The sequence below is a fragment of the Belonocnema kinseyi genome, chromosome 1 (assembly GCF_010883055.1).
Source record: "Belonocnema kinseyi isolate 2016_QV_RU_SX_M_011 chromosome 1, B_treatae_v1, whole genome shotgun sequence".
NCBI lineage: Eukaryota > Metazoa > Arthropoda > Insecta > Hymenoptera > Cynipidae > Belonocnema > Belonocnema kinseyi.
The window spans coordinates 139589147-139605396 of NC_046657.1; positions in this window are offsets into that span (position 1 = coordinate 139589147).

Genomic DNA, 16250 nt, shown 5'->3' on the forward strand with positions numbered 1-16250 from the left:
AAAATGAAGGGATGAAGAACTAACTATTCCTCACCGGGACCAGATTGTATCAAAACCTTCTGGTGGAAGAAGTTTTCTTCCACCCCTCAGCATTCGGCCCGTATTTTCACCTCATATTTAAAGTCGGAAGAGCCGATTCCGGAGTGGTTGGTGCAAGGACGCACAATACTCCTGCCGAAAATAAGCAAATTAGCTGACCCGAAGAATTACAGGCCAATCACTTGTCTGAACACACTGTATAAGATATTCACAGCAATCTTAAATGACAGGATTTTTCGGGAAATTGAACCTGTGTGGCACCAAATGTATGAACAACGAGGTTAAAAAAAAGGCGTAAGGGATGTCGGGAGAACCTGCTTATCGATAGATGTGTCTGCAAAGGTGCAACATTCTACCAGCGTGACCTATCGATGGCCTGGACTGATTATCGGAAAGCTTTCGATTCGACCTCCCATAGACTTATCGTCTGTCTTTTGGAAATCTTGAAGGTTCATCCGCAAATAGTTTGGAGCATAGAGAGATTGATGCCACTATCTCTAGCACTTCGCCATTCCGACGGGTACTTGTGCGGCAAACCTGCAGATCGAAAGTGCAAGGTCACTCATGTATTTTACATTGACGATCTTAAGATCTATGCTAAAAACAAAAGGAGCAACTACGTCTAGCTCTAGGGATTGCCGAACGATATACTAAGGAAATTGGAATGGAATTTGGGTAAGGGAAATGCACCAAGGCTTATTTAAAGCGAGGAAAACTTAATGGCATCCCTGAAGATCCTGAGTTCGTTGATAGAAGCGCTATACGACACCTTTTCGCTGGAGAGACTTATACATGGGCGTGCCACAAAGCCCCATTCAGGATGTGACATCTAAAAAGGATACTCTCCGAAGCAGATATAAACATCTCATCCGGCAGATTTGGTCTTCCGAACTGTCGGCGAGGAACAAAATATCTGCAACGAGCATGCTTGCTGTCCTGGCAGTACTCTATTCACTTGAAGTAGTTTCATGGACGAAGAGAAAGCTCAGATCCCTTGACATCGGGACAAGAAAGGTTATGCACATGAACAAAAGCATGCAGCACATAGAATTGCAAATGAAAGAGACCCTTTTCCTAAAATGGTCAAGAGCCAACAAGAAGTGGGCAAAGGAGCGTTTCTATATAAAGCAGCGGAGGAGGCTGCTGAAACACTCGGACTTAACTTCAGTATTAGGGGTGAGCAAAATGCATCAAATCTCATCTATTTCGAGTACTAACTCCTAAAAACCCGGATTAAGAAAGCATAAGAGAAAAACTTTCGTGAACAACTCCTCGATAAGAGGATGCGCGGTATCATCTTCCACAGAAATGTGAAGGATCAGTCAATGTCTTGTGAGCTAACGTTTGCTTTCCTTTCATTGCGCAGATTGAAGTCTGGTATGGAGGGTTTTATTTCGCTATTGCAAGAGGGTGTCATTTCCGCCTTAATATACTGTCGCTACATTTTGAGCCAAGACAATCCTGATGACATCCTGATACATCCAAAGGTTCTTCTGGACTTCGAAAAGCGAACCATGTTCGTTATCGAGTTTTCGGCACCAGCTGAAAAAAACAGTATAGCCAAGGAGAATGAAAAGCAAGAGAGGTATAGAGACCTTATAAGGGAGTTGCAACGATTGTACTCGGAACATTCTGTTGAACTAATCGTCTTTATCATCGGCGCTCTTCGAGGTGTCAAGCTTTCACTAGTTAATAGCCTAAAAAGCATCCCTGCGTGTCAACAATATGCAAAAACACTTGCGGGAAAAATGCAAAATGCGGTAGTCATTGGAACGCTCCGTGATCTTAGGGTGTACGAGGCTTTCGTTGGATCGTCGTATTGATTCCGTTACAGACTGTAACCACCTATCTCACGGTCGTGAGACGTAGTTGTGGCTGAAATTTTACCGCGATTTCGCTGGAAGCGCCTGCAATTTTTCAGATTAGCACCCGCTCCCGGCGAAATTCTGCGGTTGTCCTTATGATAAATTTTTTATTTTATATACATCTACAAATGCAGCGTTGGAGAGCTGGAAGTGTCTATTAATCCAGTACTAAAACACGTTTTTTTCGCTGCTGTAGTATTTTTTAATAGACGTAAGAAACGTACGTGTTTTTTGCGTGGCATTAACAATGTGTGATGAAAAACACGATTAAAGGAGCAATGTGAAATTTCTCGTTAAATTAAAAAAAATTTGACTAAATGTTATAAGTTGTTGAAGAAGGTCTATGGTGAGAATCTTTTATCTCTTTTGCGTGATTTTGTTCGGTATAAACGGTTTTCTGAAGGCCAAGAGAGCATCGATGTCGAAACAAAATTTAGAGCCATGCTAATTGTTTTCTTCGACATCGACAGCATCGCGAGGACTGAATGGGTTCTAGAGTGTCAATCTGTAAACCAAACTTACTATTTAAAATTTTTGGCTCTATTGCAAAAGCGAGTTCGTAAGAAACGGCCGGAGTTGTGGAAAACAAGTCGTGGATCTTGCATCAGGACAACGCAGCTGACCATAATGCGCTGTCTGTGAAGAATTATTTAGCCGGTAGAGGCACTCCAGTGCTCGAACACGTGCTGTACTCGCCTGACATAGCACCCTGTGACTTTTTCCTGTTTCTGAAGATCAAGTCTGCCTTTAAACAAATCGGGTTTGAGTCGATGGAAGAGGTGCATCCGTGGTTTAGTTGAAAGTGGCAACAGGACGGAACCGAGGTGACTACCAGGCAATGGCCCCAGAAAAACAGTAGGTAGCTCTAAAACAGTGTCCAGAGGACGGTATGAACAGCGATATCCCAGAAAAAGTACAGAACCTTCAAAGAAATTTTGTCATGCTTTAATAGAGTTCAGACATGTAAAACCAATGCAAAGGCATTCTCTACTCAACATAAACATAAAAAATAATCTGCGTGAACTAAGAGAACATTAGAATAGCAAGATTTTACTTCTGTATTTACACGCAAAAATATACTGTGCATACCGTGCAGCTGTGGCAACCGTTAAAACGTTGTGCCGAAAAACTAGATCTACAAATGCAGTCTCCGCCTCAACAGGGGATAAAAATCCACCATGGAAGATCAGCTTGGATATGGATGTCAGCAAAAAAAGGTGCAAACTGGGTCGATTAATTCAATATAAAAAAGGAAATAGAACCAGAAAGCTGATAATCCATGTTACCAAAATCATCCACCTGTTCTTACTGCCAGACTTCGTCGGCACAAGAGAAGTTGTGCAAGAAGGAAACAAAATCGAACCTTTTAGGCAGACGCAAAAAAGTTGAACGTGAACTACTGGCTGACAGTTTGGGGAAAAATATACAGATGCAGCTTGGACATTGCGTGTTTCAAACTGGAAGAAACAAGGGAAAGCAATAGTTCTGAAATGCGGCTAACAAACATCACAGCTTTAGATGTTTTAGTGCTTTTAAATAGGGCAAGTAACTAGAAAACTTCAGGTCCGCAGACGGTCACAGCTTCTGGTACCAGTATATGAAAAGTGTGCATCATGCGTTGACAAGGTGATTTTCGAAGATCAGTGAACACGCAGACCTGGTACTAGGCACTATGTTTCAGGGTACTACGATTATGTTACAAAAAAAAACTAGACATATAAAATCCATCTGAATTCACGCCGATAGCCTGTCTTCCAACAATTTATAAATGTCTTACAACTACTATTGCAGATAAGGTATATTTTCAATGCGACGAGAATGATATCCTTACAGAAAAACATATAGGATGTTGTAAACATTCGCGAAGCAGTAAAGATCTAGTCACCGGAAACGTTGTTCCCATGACTTCAACTCACAAATATTGAAGGAACTTGCACATGGAATACATTGACCACAAGCGTTTTCTTTCGTACCGCATAACTATTTGCTTGAAGTCTCAAAAATGTACAAAAAATGCCCACGCATCATTGACTTCCTAAGTCGTGCAATGATACTTTAGGGTAACCGAATGAAGTATTTTTATCATGAACAACCATGCACAGCTAGATCAATATGCATTATGATTTGTATATTTTAAGGAGACTCCTTCACTGCATTATGGGTCTGTTTTGCATTGAATCCATTGAGCGAAAGATGAACCATGTCAGGCCTCGAGTGAGCAACAGAAACAATTGTCGAGAATATAAAGTTCCAGTATATGCGGCACTTTCCATTCTCGACAATTGACTCAATTTCCCTAGGAGCATTAAGAGGAGCGATATTAAGGTGAATGCCATAGGACTGACAGAGATGGTAATAAAGCACTCTTAGTGCCTCATTGTGCCTTTGAATGTAGGTGGTTCCCGCGTGAGTTGGACAACTAGATAGTATGTGAGATAAATGCTCGGGATGTGCATGGCACGCCCTGCAGCTATCATCGGGAATGTCTTGGCTCAAAATGTAGCGACGGTATGTTAAGGTGGAAATGACACCGTCTTGGCATGCAAAAATGAAACCCTCTGTACCAGACAAAATCTGTCGGATGAGACGTTTGTATCTGCTTCGAAGAGTATCCTTAATAGATGTCACATCCTGAATGCGGCTTTGTGGCAAGCCCAGGTATGTATAAGTCTCTCCAGCGCAAACGGGTCATATAGCGCTTCTATCAACGAGCTCAGAATCTTCAGGGATGCCATTAAGTTTTCCTCGCTTCAAATAAACCTTGACGCATTTGTCTAACCCAAATTCCATTCCAATTTCCTAGTATATCGTTTAACAATCCCCAGAGCTAGATGCAGTTGCTCCCTGTTTTTAGCATAGATCTTAAGATCGTCCATGTAAAATACATGAGTGACCTTGTACTTTCGATCTGCAGGTTTGCCGCACAAGTACCCGTCGGAATGGCGCAGTGCTAGAGATAGTGGCAATAATGTAAGGCAAAAGAGGAGTGGGCTCATGGTGTCGCCCTGAAAGACACCTCTCTGAAACGTGACCTTTTCAGTTGTCACACGATTTTTTCCAGATAAGATAGTAAATCTGATTTTCCAAAGCGGCATTAATCTCTCTATGCACCCAACTATTTGCGGATGAACCTTTAAGATTTCCAAGAGACTGATGATAAGTCTATGGGATGTCGAATCGAAAGCTATCCGATAATCAATCCAGGCCATCGATAGGTCACACTGGTAAATAGCTGCATCTTTGCAGACACATCTATCGATGAGCAGGTTCTCCCGGAATCCGGCTACGCCTTTCTTTGAGCCTCGTTGTTCATACATTTCTTGCCACACAGGTTCAATTGCCCGAACAATCCTATCATTTAGGATAGCTGTGAATATCTTATAAAGCGTGTTCAGATAAGTTATTGGCCTGTAGTTCTTCGGGTCAGTCAAAGTTGCCTATTTTCGGTAGGAGTATTGTGCGCCCTTCCACCAACCACTCTGAAATCGGCTCTTCCGACTTCAAATATGAAGTGAAAATACGGGCCAAATCCTGATGGGTTGAAGAAAACTTCTTCCACCAGAAGGTCTTAATACAATCTGGTCCCGGTGCGGAATAGTTCTTTATCCCTCTTAATACTTTTGTCACCACCTCGGTAGTGATGGGTGGGCATTCTTTATCAGGTGTTATGAGGGCAACACATAACTCCTTCAAGCTATTTATATTTTCTGAGTCTTCGTCCAGTCTATGCTGAACTTCGTAGACTTCTCTCCAAAATACTTCGACCTCCTCTGGTTTGGGTGGGTGTTCGACAGTAACTGGAGGGTCTTGGAAGAGTCGAGATGGGTCAGAGAGAAACTGCTGATTTTCTCTGACCCACCTCTCCCTCCGCTCTAGACTTCTCTTAGCGTCAGATAGTATCCGTATTCCGTGGGGGGGTGGGTCGTTGGATGGATGGATGGATGGATGGATGGATGGATGGATGGATGGATGGATGGATGGATGGATGGATGGATGGATGGATGGATGGATGGATGGATGGATGGATGGATGGATGGATGGATGGATGGATGGATGGATGGATGGATGGATGGATCAATCAATTAAAAAAAATTAGAATTTCTCTTGCAGCTATTGACTTACTGAATTATTACCAAAAAAAGGTTTAAATAAAAAATTTCATTAGATTTTGAAAAAATAGAGGAGAAATTTTTTATGCATAAGGGGTACGTTTTGTCAAATGTAGACGATGATAAAAATCCAATTTTCAAATTTATTGAGAAAATGAGAATATGACTTTTAGTTATGGAGTTAATAAATCGATACAAAATATCACATTGTGTATCGAAGGCATAAGGAAAGATATTTTGACGACCGTGTACGTGCCACCCGAGCTAAGCGAGGGCGGAACTGACACGAGGCAAAATAGCCTTATGCCCTTGATATACACTATATATTTTGTCCTACCCTCCTTGAAAACAAGCTTGTGAAGCAGATAAAGGAAGTTTGGTGCTCGCGACCAAGCAGTATCTGGGATGTGGATACCAGAATAATAAAAATAATGTTCGGAGCATGGACGTGCTAAGTCCCGCCGGAACGATTTGCGTTGTTATTCATTGTCGAGTCGGAATTCAAACATGTCAACCGCCCGGAGAACGGGATCGTTGTTCCCCTGGCGTGAGGATGAATTGAGCGATAGCGACAGTTCTCACAGTGGAAGCTTCTTCGGACTTAACGAACACGCACTAAGCACGTATGCCATGCTGATAATATATTTGTTTAAAGAAAAAAACATGAATAAATTTATTTGCCTACGGGAACAATTAGGCGATCGCGCCCTTTTAAATTTCTCAAGTGTGAATTTTTGGGCCACTTTACTGCGTACTTTGCCACCTACAAGGTAAGTGCGTAAACCGTTGCACGAAAAAAAAAACTAAAGTCTCTCCTAAAAGGTTTTTTCCCTTAAAAAAGAATAGAAAGCTTGAATCACTATATTTTGAAGCATCAATAATGTAATTCTATACATCATGTCTCAGTTGACCCAAGAAGGAAGTCCTAACCGAAGTATAGTTCATAGTCTTTAGCATCCAGAATACCAGATTGCAGAGGGAAGCTGATTGCTGCGTTGGAAACCCGTGTTCAATTCTCGGAAAGTGCGTTTTTTCATCTTACTCGACTTTGTCTGTTTCAGCAAATAAATTTTCATAATTTAATGTTTAAAACTTATTGAATATATTTATCTATAATATATAAATAAATATAACTTTCTGAAATGAATAGCGACTATATCGACCCGTCAACAGCTGCCGCTCTATGTCCTTGTAAATTCTTTTTGACCAATCATTCTTCATTGTAGCGAGTACAGGCACGATTCCTATTCTGGACTGACTACGTATACCAGGACAGAGGAGTCCGATCGTTTACAAGCTCTAATCTTTTCAGTTTTCTAAGGAAGCTAATACTGCGATTGCACGTTAATCAATAACCTAATTTTAATTTCGAATTTTTCTATAACGACAGTTTAGTAATGAGTACTTCGACTACCAGCACCAAAGGATCAATTTTTTACTTGCATTTTTCTCCGAGTATTAAGGATTCCATCCAGTTCACTCACAAAATGGAAAGTAATAATAGTTTGAAACATCTAGATTTAATTATTACACAGGCCCACAAAAAATTGTCTGCACATGAGAAGTGACTGGGCTTACTTTAAGGATTTTGAGCCGCTGAATCCGAATATGGCCTTGGAATTTCTCCTACACGTTTCAGTTTTCCCTTAGACGCAAAAAGTAGAAAAAGCCTAGGGATTTTCTAGTCATACAGGCCATACATCAGAATTTCTCCTGCACGTCTCAGTATTCCCCTAGATGCAGAAAATAGGGGGAAACCTAGGGATATTCTGGACATTATTTTGATAAAACAAGTATACAGAGTAATAAACGTATGCGTGTCATATTCTTATGTGTTGAGACTTGTAAATACCCAATTCATACACAAAAATTCCCCAGTGTGCTTACAATTTCCACTAGCTAGGATAAATCTCAGGAAATTGAAGGTCTTGTTGAATATAATACTGACTGATATAACAAAAAAAAATGATTAATTATATTTACTCTGCAGTTTTGCGCTCTCAATCTAAATTTGATCACTACATTTTTCAAGCTTCTACCATTTTATCCCTAGATGAAAAAAGTAAAGGGAAGCCTAGGGATTTTCTGGTCACACAGACCATATGAAAAATGTTCCTGCACAAAACAAGTGACTAAGCTATCCTGATGGACTTTAAGCTGCTGAATTTAAATCTGGCCTCAGAATTTCTCGTGCATGTTTCAGTTTTTCCCTGGATTCAGAAAATAGGCAAAAAAATAGGTATATTCTGGACGTTATTTTGATAATACGCATAAATAGACACATGGATTTTATATGCTAAAGTGTAGCGACTTATAAAGACTTAATTTGTACACAGAAATTCACTAGTGTGCCTTCTATTTCACCCAGCTTGGGCAATTCTAGGGAAATTGATGTTCTTTCTTATATCATATAGATTTGTACTGGAAAAATAACAAAAATGCGGTATCCTTTGCAGATTTACGCGCTCAATCTGAACCCCAAATTTTTCGGGATTGTTCCATTTTCTCTCTTGATGCTAAATGTAGGGAAAAGCCTAGGATATTCAAGGTCACACATGCCCACCAAAAAAAGTTGTCTGTGCGGGACAAGTGACTCATTTCGCACGCAAAACTGTAAAGGACATTAGGTTTTTGTTATTTTTTCTTCTGTAAATCTATATAATCTGAGAAAGACCTTCAATTTCCCTAGAATTATCTAAGCTAGGGGAACTAGAAGGCACAATAAAGAATATATGTGTACAAATTAAGTCTCTACATGTCGTTCCACTTTAGAATATAATATTCATGTATCTATTTTCGCGTAAACTGGTATTATCAAAATAACGTGCAAATTATCCCTACAGTGAATAGAAAGTGTTGTATAAGAAATAATCCCCAAAACCAATAGCACAAGTGAAATTAATTAACAAAAAATGCTGAAAACTCATGATGCGTAATATATTCAATTAAAATTACTGACTAAAATAAAATTTACAACGGTGAAACAGATAAGAGATTAAAAACGAGCGGATGCAAGTAAAATTGATGTTGAAATTGAACATCTGAATGCAGGTTGTCTCGATAATCCTGGAATTTTAACCATTTTAAACATTTTAATTTCAATAGTTTCAAAATATTAGCCAGAGAGAATAACACTTATAAAGGACGAATTATAGAATCAATTTTTATAACTAATTGTATAAAAGTTTCTATACACACTCAGAATATAGCAATCATATTGATCAGATTAGTAGTTCATTATGCAATCAATTCCTTAATTTTCCTAACCTAACTTACAATTCTCTAATCCCATGAGCTAAAGCGTACTTTCTCACCCGTGCTTTAATGAAAACTTGGCGTGTTTATCATCTTCCATGTAGTATCGCTCATAATTTCAATTAGATATAGGTCTTGTTTTGTCCGTTTAAGAATGTACTAACAATTATAATTCGTAATTTTTCAATTGACATGTAATTTACCACATATATTACCATTTGGTGTTAAACATCCCATCTCTGCCAGGCTCCTTAACAATTCCTTTCCCTACCCATTCAGTGTCTTGTCTTTCAATTTTCTTCCGCGCTGCTGTTCACATGCCATTTATTCTCATCTCCTCTGATTTCTTTTGAATATTTCCGTTCACATAAACTTCCAGTATCTACTACTAGACCATTTTTTCCTCTTATCTTTTGCCTTACCTTCCCTGTTATACATTCCGTCCATTTTCCTGCATTGTCTAACGTAATACATATCACACAGCTTCATCCTTTTTGCTCTAATGAATGACTTCGAGTGATAACGGCGAAGCAGTACGGTGTTCAGATTACTGTCTGTAATTTATCGCTAGCTCCGTGGTTAACGCAGGGGAGGTACATGGGGCTTTTGTTGTTCGGGTCATAGTCAATTTTTACTGAAGTTCACTCGTTACGTTTCCAAGACTCGACAGTCGCCCTCCTCTTTCTAACCCTATGTATATTACCGGGTTATACATGGCACAAAATAAAAATTACTGACACACATTCTCTTCCAAGATACCGGTTAATGATTGCCAAAATAGTCATGTTAGTTTCCAGCCGACAAGCCTATCTCTGTTTCTACCTTATGGTACATGTCACATAACTTCCCCTTTCCACCCCGAAGACTGACTTAGGGTAGGTAGTAGGTGGTCAGATGGCTACTTAACTTATCAAAGACTTCCTGGTTAGGGAACTGGTAAGGCATTGAGTTTCTAGCGGGGAACTGAAGGTTAGATTCCCCGGTCTAAACTCAATTTTTACTAACATCCACTCTTTATGCTTCCAACACTCGTCAGTCACTATGCCTCTTCAATCTGTATCTTCTCATACTTAATCCACGTTCTTTTTCCTTCTTCCTTCCAACTTCAGCTATTTCTGTTCAATTACACAGCATATTTCTTTCTCCCCATGTTAGATAATATTCGATTCTCTCAGAGCTTCCATATTACGCCCTCTTTTTTTTATAACGTTCCTCTTACATTTCCATTACCTTAGTTTTAATTCTATATTTTTTCCCATTTGGAATATTGTTTCCTAAAAAAGTTTAATGTTACTCCATGATTATCCTCTAGCCCCTTGAGCCACTCGTTGGGGGCTTTCTTGTTCCATACGAGTCGTGTCCTGGCAGTATAGTCTTCCCCAAGCTCTAACTGCAACGGCCTTAGTCAAGCAAGCACCGAACCATGGAGCAGGTAGTATTAAAATTTGATCAATTTTAAATTGAGACTTAAAGATTTTATTAGTGCGTCCGTAATCACGATAACTCTTGAAGAAATAAACGGATGAAATCGAGTTTCGGCAAATTTTATTTAGGTCCTAAAAGAAAAAACTATTCCGTCAACCAGTATTCCTTGAAAAACGGTGATGGTTTTATCCATCCAAAATGCTATCCAAAAATCGAATATTGCATTATTGTACCGAACGACGACATATACGTTAGAAAAAGTTTTAAGGAAGAATTTAGGCTTTTGAAAATAACTACAATTTTTTTTAATCATTTTTCGAAATGATTTGTTGTTTTGGAGAAGAAGTTTCGATTGGATAAGGCAAATGAGTCAAAAGCTAACAATTTTGAGTTGCAACGTTTCGTTGGCATGGGTTCGCCAACCTCATCAGGCTAATTCATTAAAAAAGAACACCAAATTACTATCACCTACGTATAAAAATGAATAATGTAAGATTACACAGCACATTTAAAAAAAATTTTACCATTAATAATCACTAGTTAAAACATGGTTTATGTTTAACACGTCTAAAATAAATAAATAAAAGTACAGAGCACATTTTGATGTGATTGAACTGGTGACGATGTAAGGTCAACTGAAGAGACAAAACCTTGCGTCGATTTACATACAATAATATAATCGTACATGCATACATAAATTTCTAAATAATCCTGATTTGATTTATTTCTATCTATCAGAGAGATTGATCATAATCTTAATTTCTGTAATAACGGGTAGTATATTTGACTGAGGGCAAAAACATATTCTTTTTCATTAATATTATTATAATTGCTATTAATGTGGATCATCTCTGAGATAAGTCTTTTTTTATAGCTGAATTCACGATCGATAATTTTTACATTATCCCAATCAAAAGAATGATTAAAATTATATTGGTGTTTGTATAGAACCAACTCGACTTTATTCCTATTCTTATGTTCATTTATTCGGGTTCTTAGAGATCTTCTTGTCTCACCCACATATGATGCAGGGCATTGTTTACAAGAAAATTTATAAACTAAATTCGTTTCGTCCCATTTTTCAGAAACATCCTTACCTAATTTTATTACAGAACTTAAACTTTGATTAATTATAGGAATCGTAGCAATATTATAACTATTTAATACTTTAGATAATTTTGTAAAGTTATTGGAAAATGGAAGGCAAATCTTAATTTAATGTAAATGTGGACGAATTTGATTATTGTTAAAAACTTTGTTGACAGAGTGATATTTAATTTTATTCATGCGGACTTTTAGCTTTTTATTGATGAAAAAAATGAATAATCATTGTTGATCAGTAACTGTTTAACTATTTTTAAATTGTGAAAGTGAAAATTTTTTCCGATAATAATATGGCTCTGTCAACAAGATTGTACACAATATTTTTTATTCTGTTGGATAGGATGAATTGAAAAAAAAATTAATTAGTCTACCAGATGAAATTGGCTTTTGGAACCAATTAGTAATAATATGATTTTTATTTCCAATCAATCTCTTATCCAAAAAACTAATACACTTATTTTGTTCTAATTAATAAGTGAATTGTAAACTTTTGTTGTAAGAATTAAAAGTTTTTAAGACTAAATCAATATGTTTTTCTTTAATGTATATTATTATGTCGTCGACGTATCTATAGTATAAAAGAGAAATACAATCATAAATATTTTTCAAATTTCTTAAACATGTTGCTTCCAAATCATCCATTACAATGTTCGCAAATAACGGTGAAATTGGGGAGCCCATTGGCGTACCATCAATTTGTTTATAAATATTATTATTAAAAATGAAAAACTTGTTTTCAAAAAAGAATTTCGTACAATTTATAATATCGTTGAACGGAATATTACATTCATTATGAATAAATTTAACTCTTTTTTCTAAACTTTCTAATACCAGGTTGCAAGGGATGTTTGTGAATAACGAACTGACATCAAGAGAAAGAAGAACATAATCATCATCTATATTTATATCTTTAAGTTTTTCTTTTAATTCAAAACTGTTGTTAATATCTGAGCAAGGAATTTTATTGCAATTTTTTAATTCTTTATTAATTATTATTGACAAAAAATGTGTTGGACTATTAACAAGAGAAATAATGGGTCGAAAAGAAAAATCTGGTTTATGGATTTTTGGCAAACCATAACATTCATCTAAAACTGTGTCAGTTAAAGTAAGTTCATTATTGTGGTGTTTATATTTTAATAAATTGTTGTCATTAAGATTTTTTAAAATTTTAGAAATGTTTGCCTGTAGTTTTTTCAAAGGGTTGTTTTTGACCAAACCGTAAGTAGATGTATCAGAAAGTAAATTGGACATTTTTAAGTTATAAGTGGATTTCTGTAAACAAATAGTGAGATTACCTTAATCGGCATTTGTAAAAAAGACATCGAAATTATTTTTTAAAAAGGTTTTTGTCTTGTTAAGTTTTTTAGAATTTTCTCTATCTTCTTTGGATATATGAATGTCTCTCTTCAACGAGTTATTAATATTAATAGTTACTTTATCGCTGATTTCATTTTTAAGATCACTGTGTAGATCGGGCGATTGAAGAGCTGATTCTACCTTTTTGGATGGCATTAATGACATTTTGCTTTGAACATTTTGAAATAAAGTTATAATTAGGTCCCAAGGAGACAATCTCGATAACATCTGCTGGTATTTATATGCCTGTTAAATTTTTAAACCATTGATGTCTATTTTTCTTCGGTTGTTCATGTTGATTAGAAAATAAGAACACAAATTTACATTAGTATTTATTGTTGCTAGTTTTATAAATCGAATTGAATTTTTTTCAAGGATAAGTCAAAAAAGTTTTGTTTTATATTATCATTAAGATCAGAATCATAGTGTATAAGTCGAGAATTCTAATTTTATGTCAAACGACGACAGAAGAGTAAACAAGTTTTAGAGAACAATTGCAGCTTTATGGCAGACCTTTAATTTTTCTATGAGCCATTTTTTGAAAAGACTTGATAATTTTGTTATATTTTTCCAAAGATCTACGAAACCATTTGAACAATCAAATTTTGAGCCAAAGATGGGAAAACACTTGTCACGTGTCAAGTAGGTATCACCTTGCTCTTATTGATGTATTTTTTCCAATCATGTGAAGAAGAAGAAAATTAGCCTTTTCTGTGTATGCAAATTTTTTAAATAAAGGATTAATGTATCGTTCTTATTCACGTTTTTTGGTTTATGTTACTCCTAACTGTTTTCGAGTAATATTAGCGTAAGGCAATCGATTAAAACCTTCAAAACTGAACTTTAAATTGATCAAATGTTAATACTACTTTACTCTTCACTGTCTTTCCTTTCTCTTTCTAATCTCTCTCTTGCTAATTGCAACTATTACTGCTTGCTCCTCGGTTCGCATCCACGGACCGATGCTTGTTTGAGAATGGCTGTAGCAGTGTAGCTTGAGGAAGACTGTATTGCCAGGATTCGAGTCGGTCGGTACAATAGGCCCCCCAACGAGCAACGCTAAGCCCCTACAAATAACATCCTAATGGGGACAATGATTTTCTTTTCTTCAAATTCGCTGTCCGACAATATTTCAGTCTGTCTAACGACACGCATTCGAGCAGGCATCCTGAGGCCCTGTTTACAATTTGCTACGTTCGCTGGCTCATGGCGACCGATTCGACTGTGTTTCGTGAAACGTGCTACAGCTAAGAAAAGAAACTAGAGCACATTATTAAACAAATAATTGCCGCATTCTTTTCTTTTTGCCATTCGAGGACAGAGCGTCGATAGTTTATCCTAGGTACAAATGTTGACGTGAATGAACAGTTTTTCTAAATTTAGTTCCGATTCATATACTTACAGTTATCCGCAAAATATGAAAAAATAGGGAATAACTGGGGATCAACAAGTATTTTAATCAATTTTCATCTGCAATACACACCGAGTTTCAAAAAAATCATGCCCCGACTTAAAGAAATTATTTCCATAGTGATATTTCTTCAGTACAAATAAATACTTTTTTGCGATAAATATAAAAATTATAAAGTGAAAGAAATTATTGTTTGGAAGCTCTGACCCTAGTTAATTTGTATCTATTTTTATATCCTAATGTATATTTTCTTGTGTCAATGAAATCGTTTCTATCCAAAGATAAATATTCATTTAAATAAGGTGATTTACCAATTAATAGATTGAGTTATTTGGGTTTCTTTGAGTGACAGAAATATTTTCCAGGTGAATAATTATTCAGTTCTCTTCTCAGTATCATCATGGACTGTGCTTGAAATATTTTGAGAATTATTTTGCCTTATGAATATAAAAATAAATGTTTTTATTAAAATAATATTAACGTATAATAATTATTATTAGTACATTTAACATACAAAAAATGCCAAATTAAATTTTTTGTATTTCAACTACTCAATTTTTTGAATTAATGATGCTCTTTTTCTATGTGGAGTATTTATTTCATTTTTAAATTTTGTGTTTATTCCTATAAATGACGTTATTTTTAAAACAATTATTTCTATTCTTTTAATCATGGATTTGGTTCTTTGAATTAATTTTTATTTTGTCAACTTTATTGCAAGCTTATAGACAAAGCAATCATATCTTTTAACTAAGAAAAACTTTTACTTCAGCCGATGACTCTAATTTGTTTGACAGAAATATTTTCTAGATTCAAAATCACATTTTTGTGTATGAAATGCTTCATTTTTAAACACATTATTTCACTGTTTTAAGAAATAAGAACATTGCTTTGGCCACCCACCGATTATATTCTTTAGAATATTATCGCCTCACAGCGATATTTCTGTATCTTTTCCTTTTACCTTATTTGCTCAGAAGCTGAAAGAATTTACATAGATGATTATAATTAATCTCAAAATTCCAATATTTTAATACTCTAAACTCTTTAGCAAATGGGCAAAGAAAAGACCCCGGAGAATATTTTCGCCTGCAAATTAAATTATTAAGAATATTATCGTCTGACAACGATATTGCTTTTCCTTTCCATCTTGGCTCATTTGTTGATGGAGATAATTGAAATAGCGAAATATAATGTATCATGTAAGACTAGCTCTGCAATATTGATGACCTTCAGTTTCAATAAATGAGTGAGCCACATGAAGGTATACTCTAGGCCACTGGACTAGTCATGCAACGTCTGAATATAGCGGAACCTACCAATCAACACTCACGGGCCACGACAATACACCGGAAACGCAGTGGTCGTCGCCGTTATGACCAGACTTAGTTCTGTCTCCAGCGTTCGCGTGCATTATACTCCAGCGGCCGTGCAACGCTGGAAATTTTTACATCCTTAAATCACAACAATATGGCTTTAGAAAAGGTCACTCTACGTAGCACATGATGCTCAAGTTTACCGAAGCCATTAGCTTAAATTTCAATCGAAGAAAACACACTGGAGCTGTTTTCCTCGATGTATAAAAAGCCTTTGATAGTGTCTGGCATGTAGGACTGCTCAGAAAATTAATAAATTACAATTTCCCAAGAGGACTCATCCTCTTTATAAACTCTTATCTTTCTA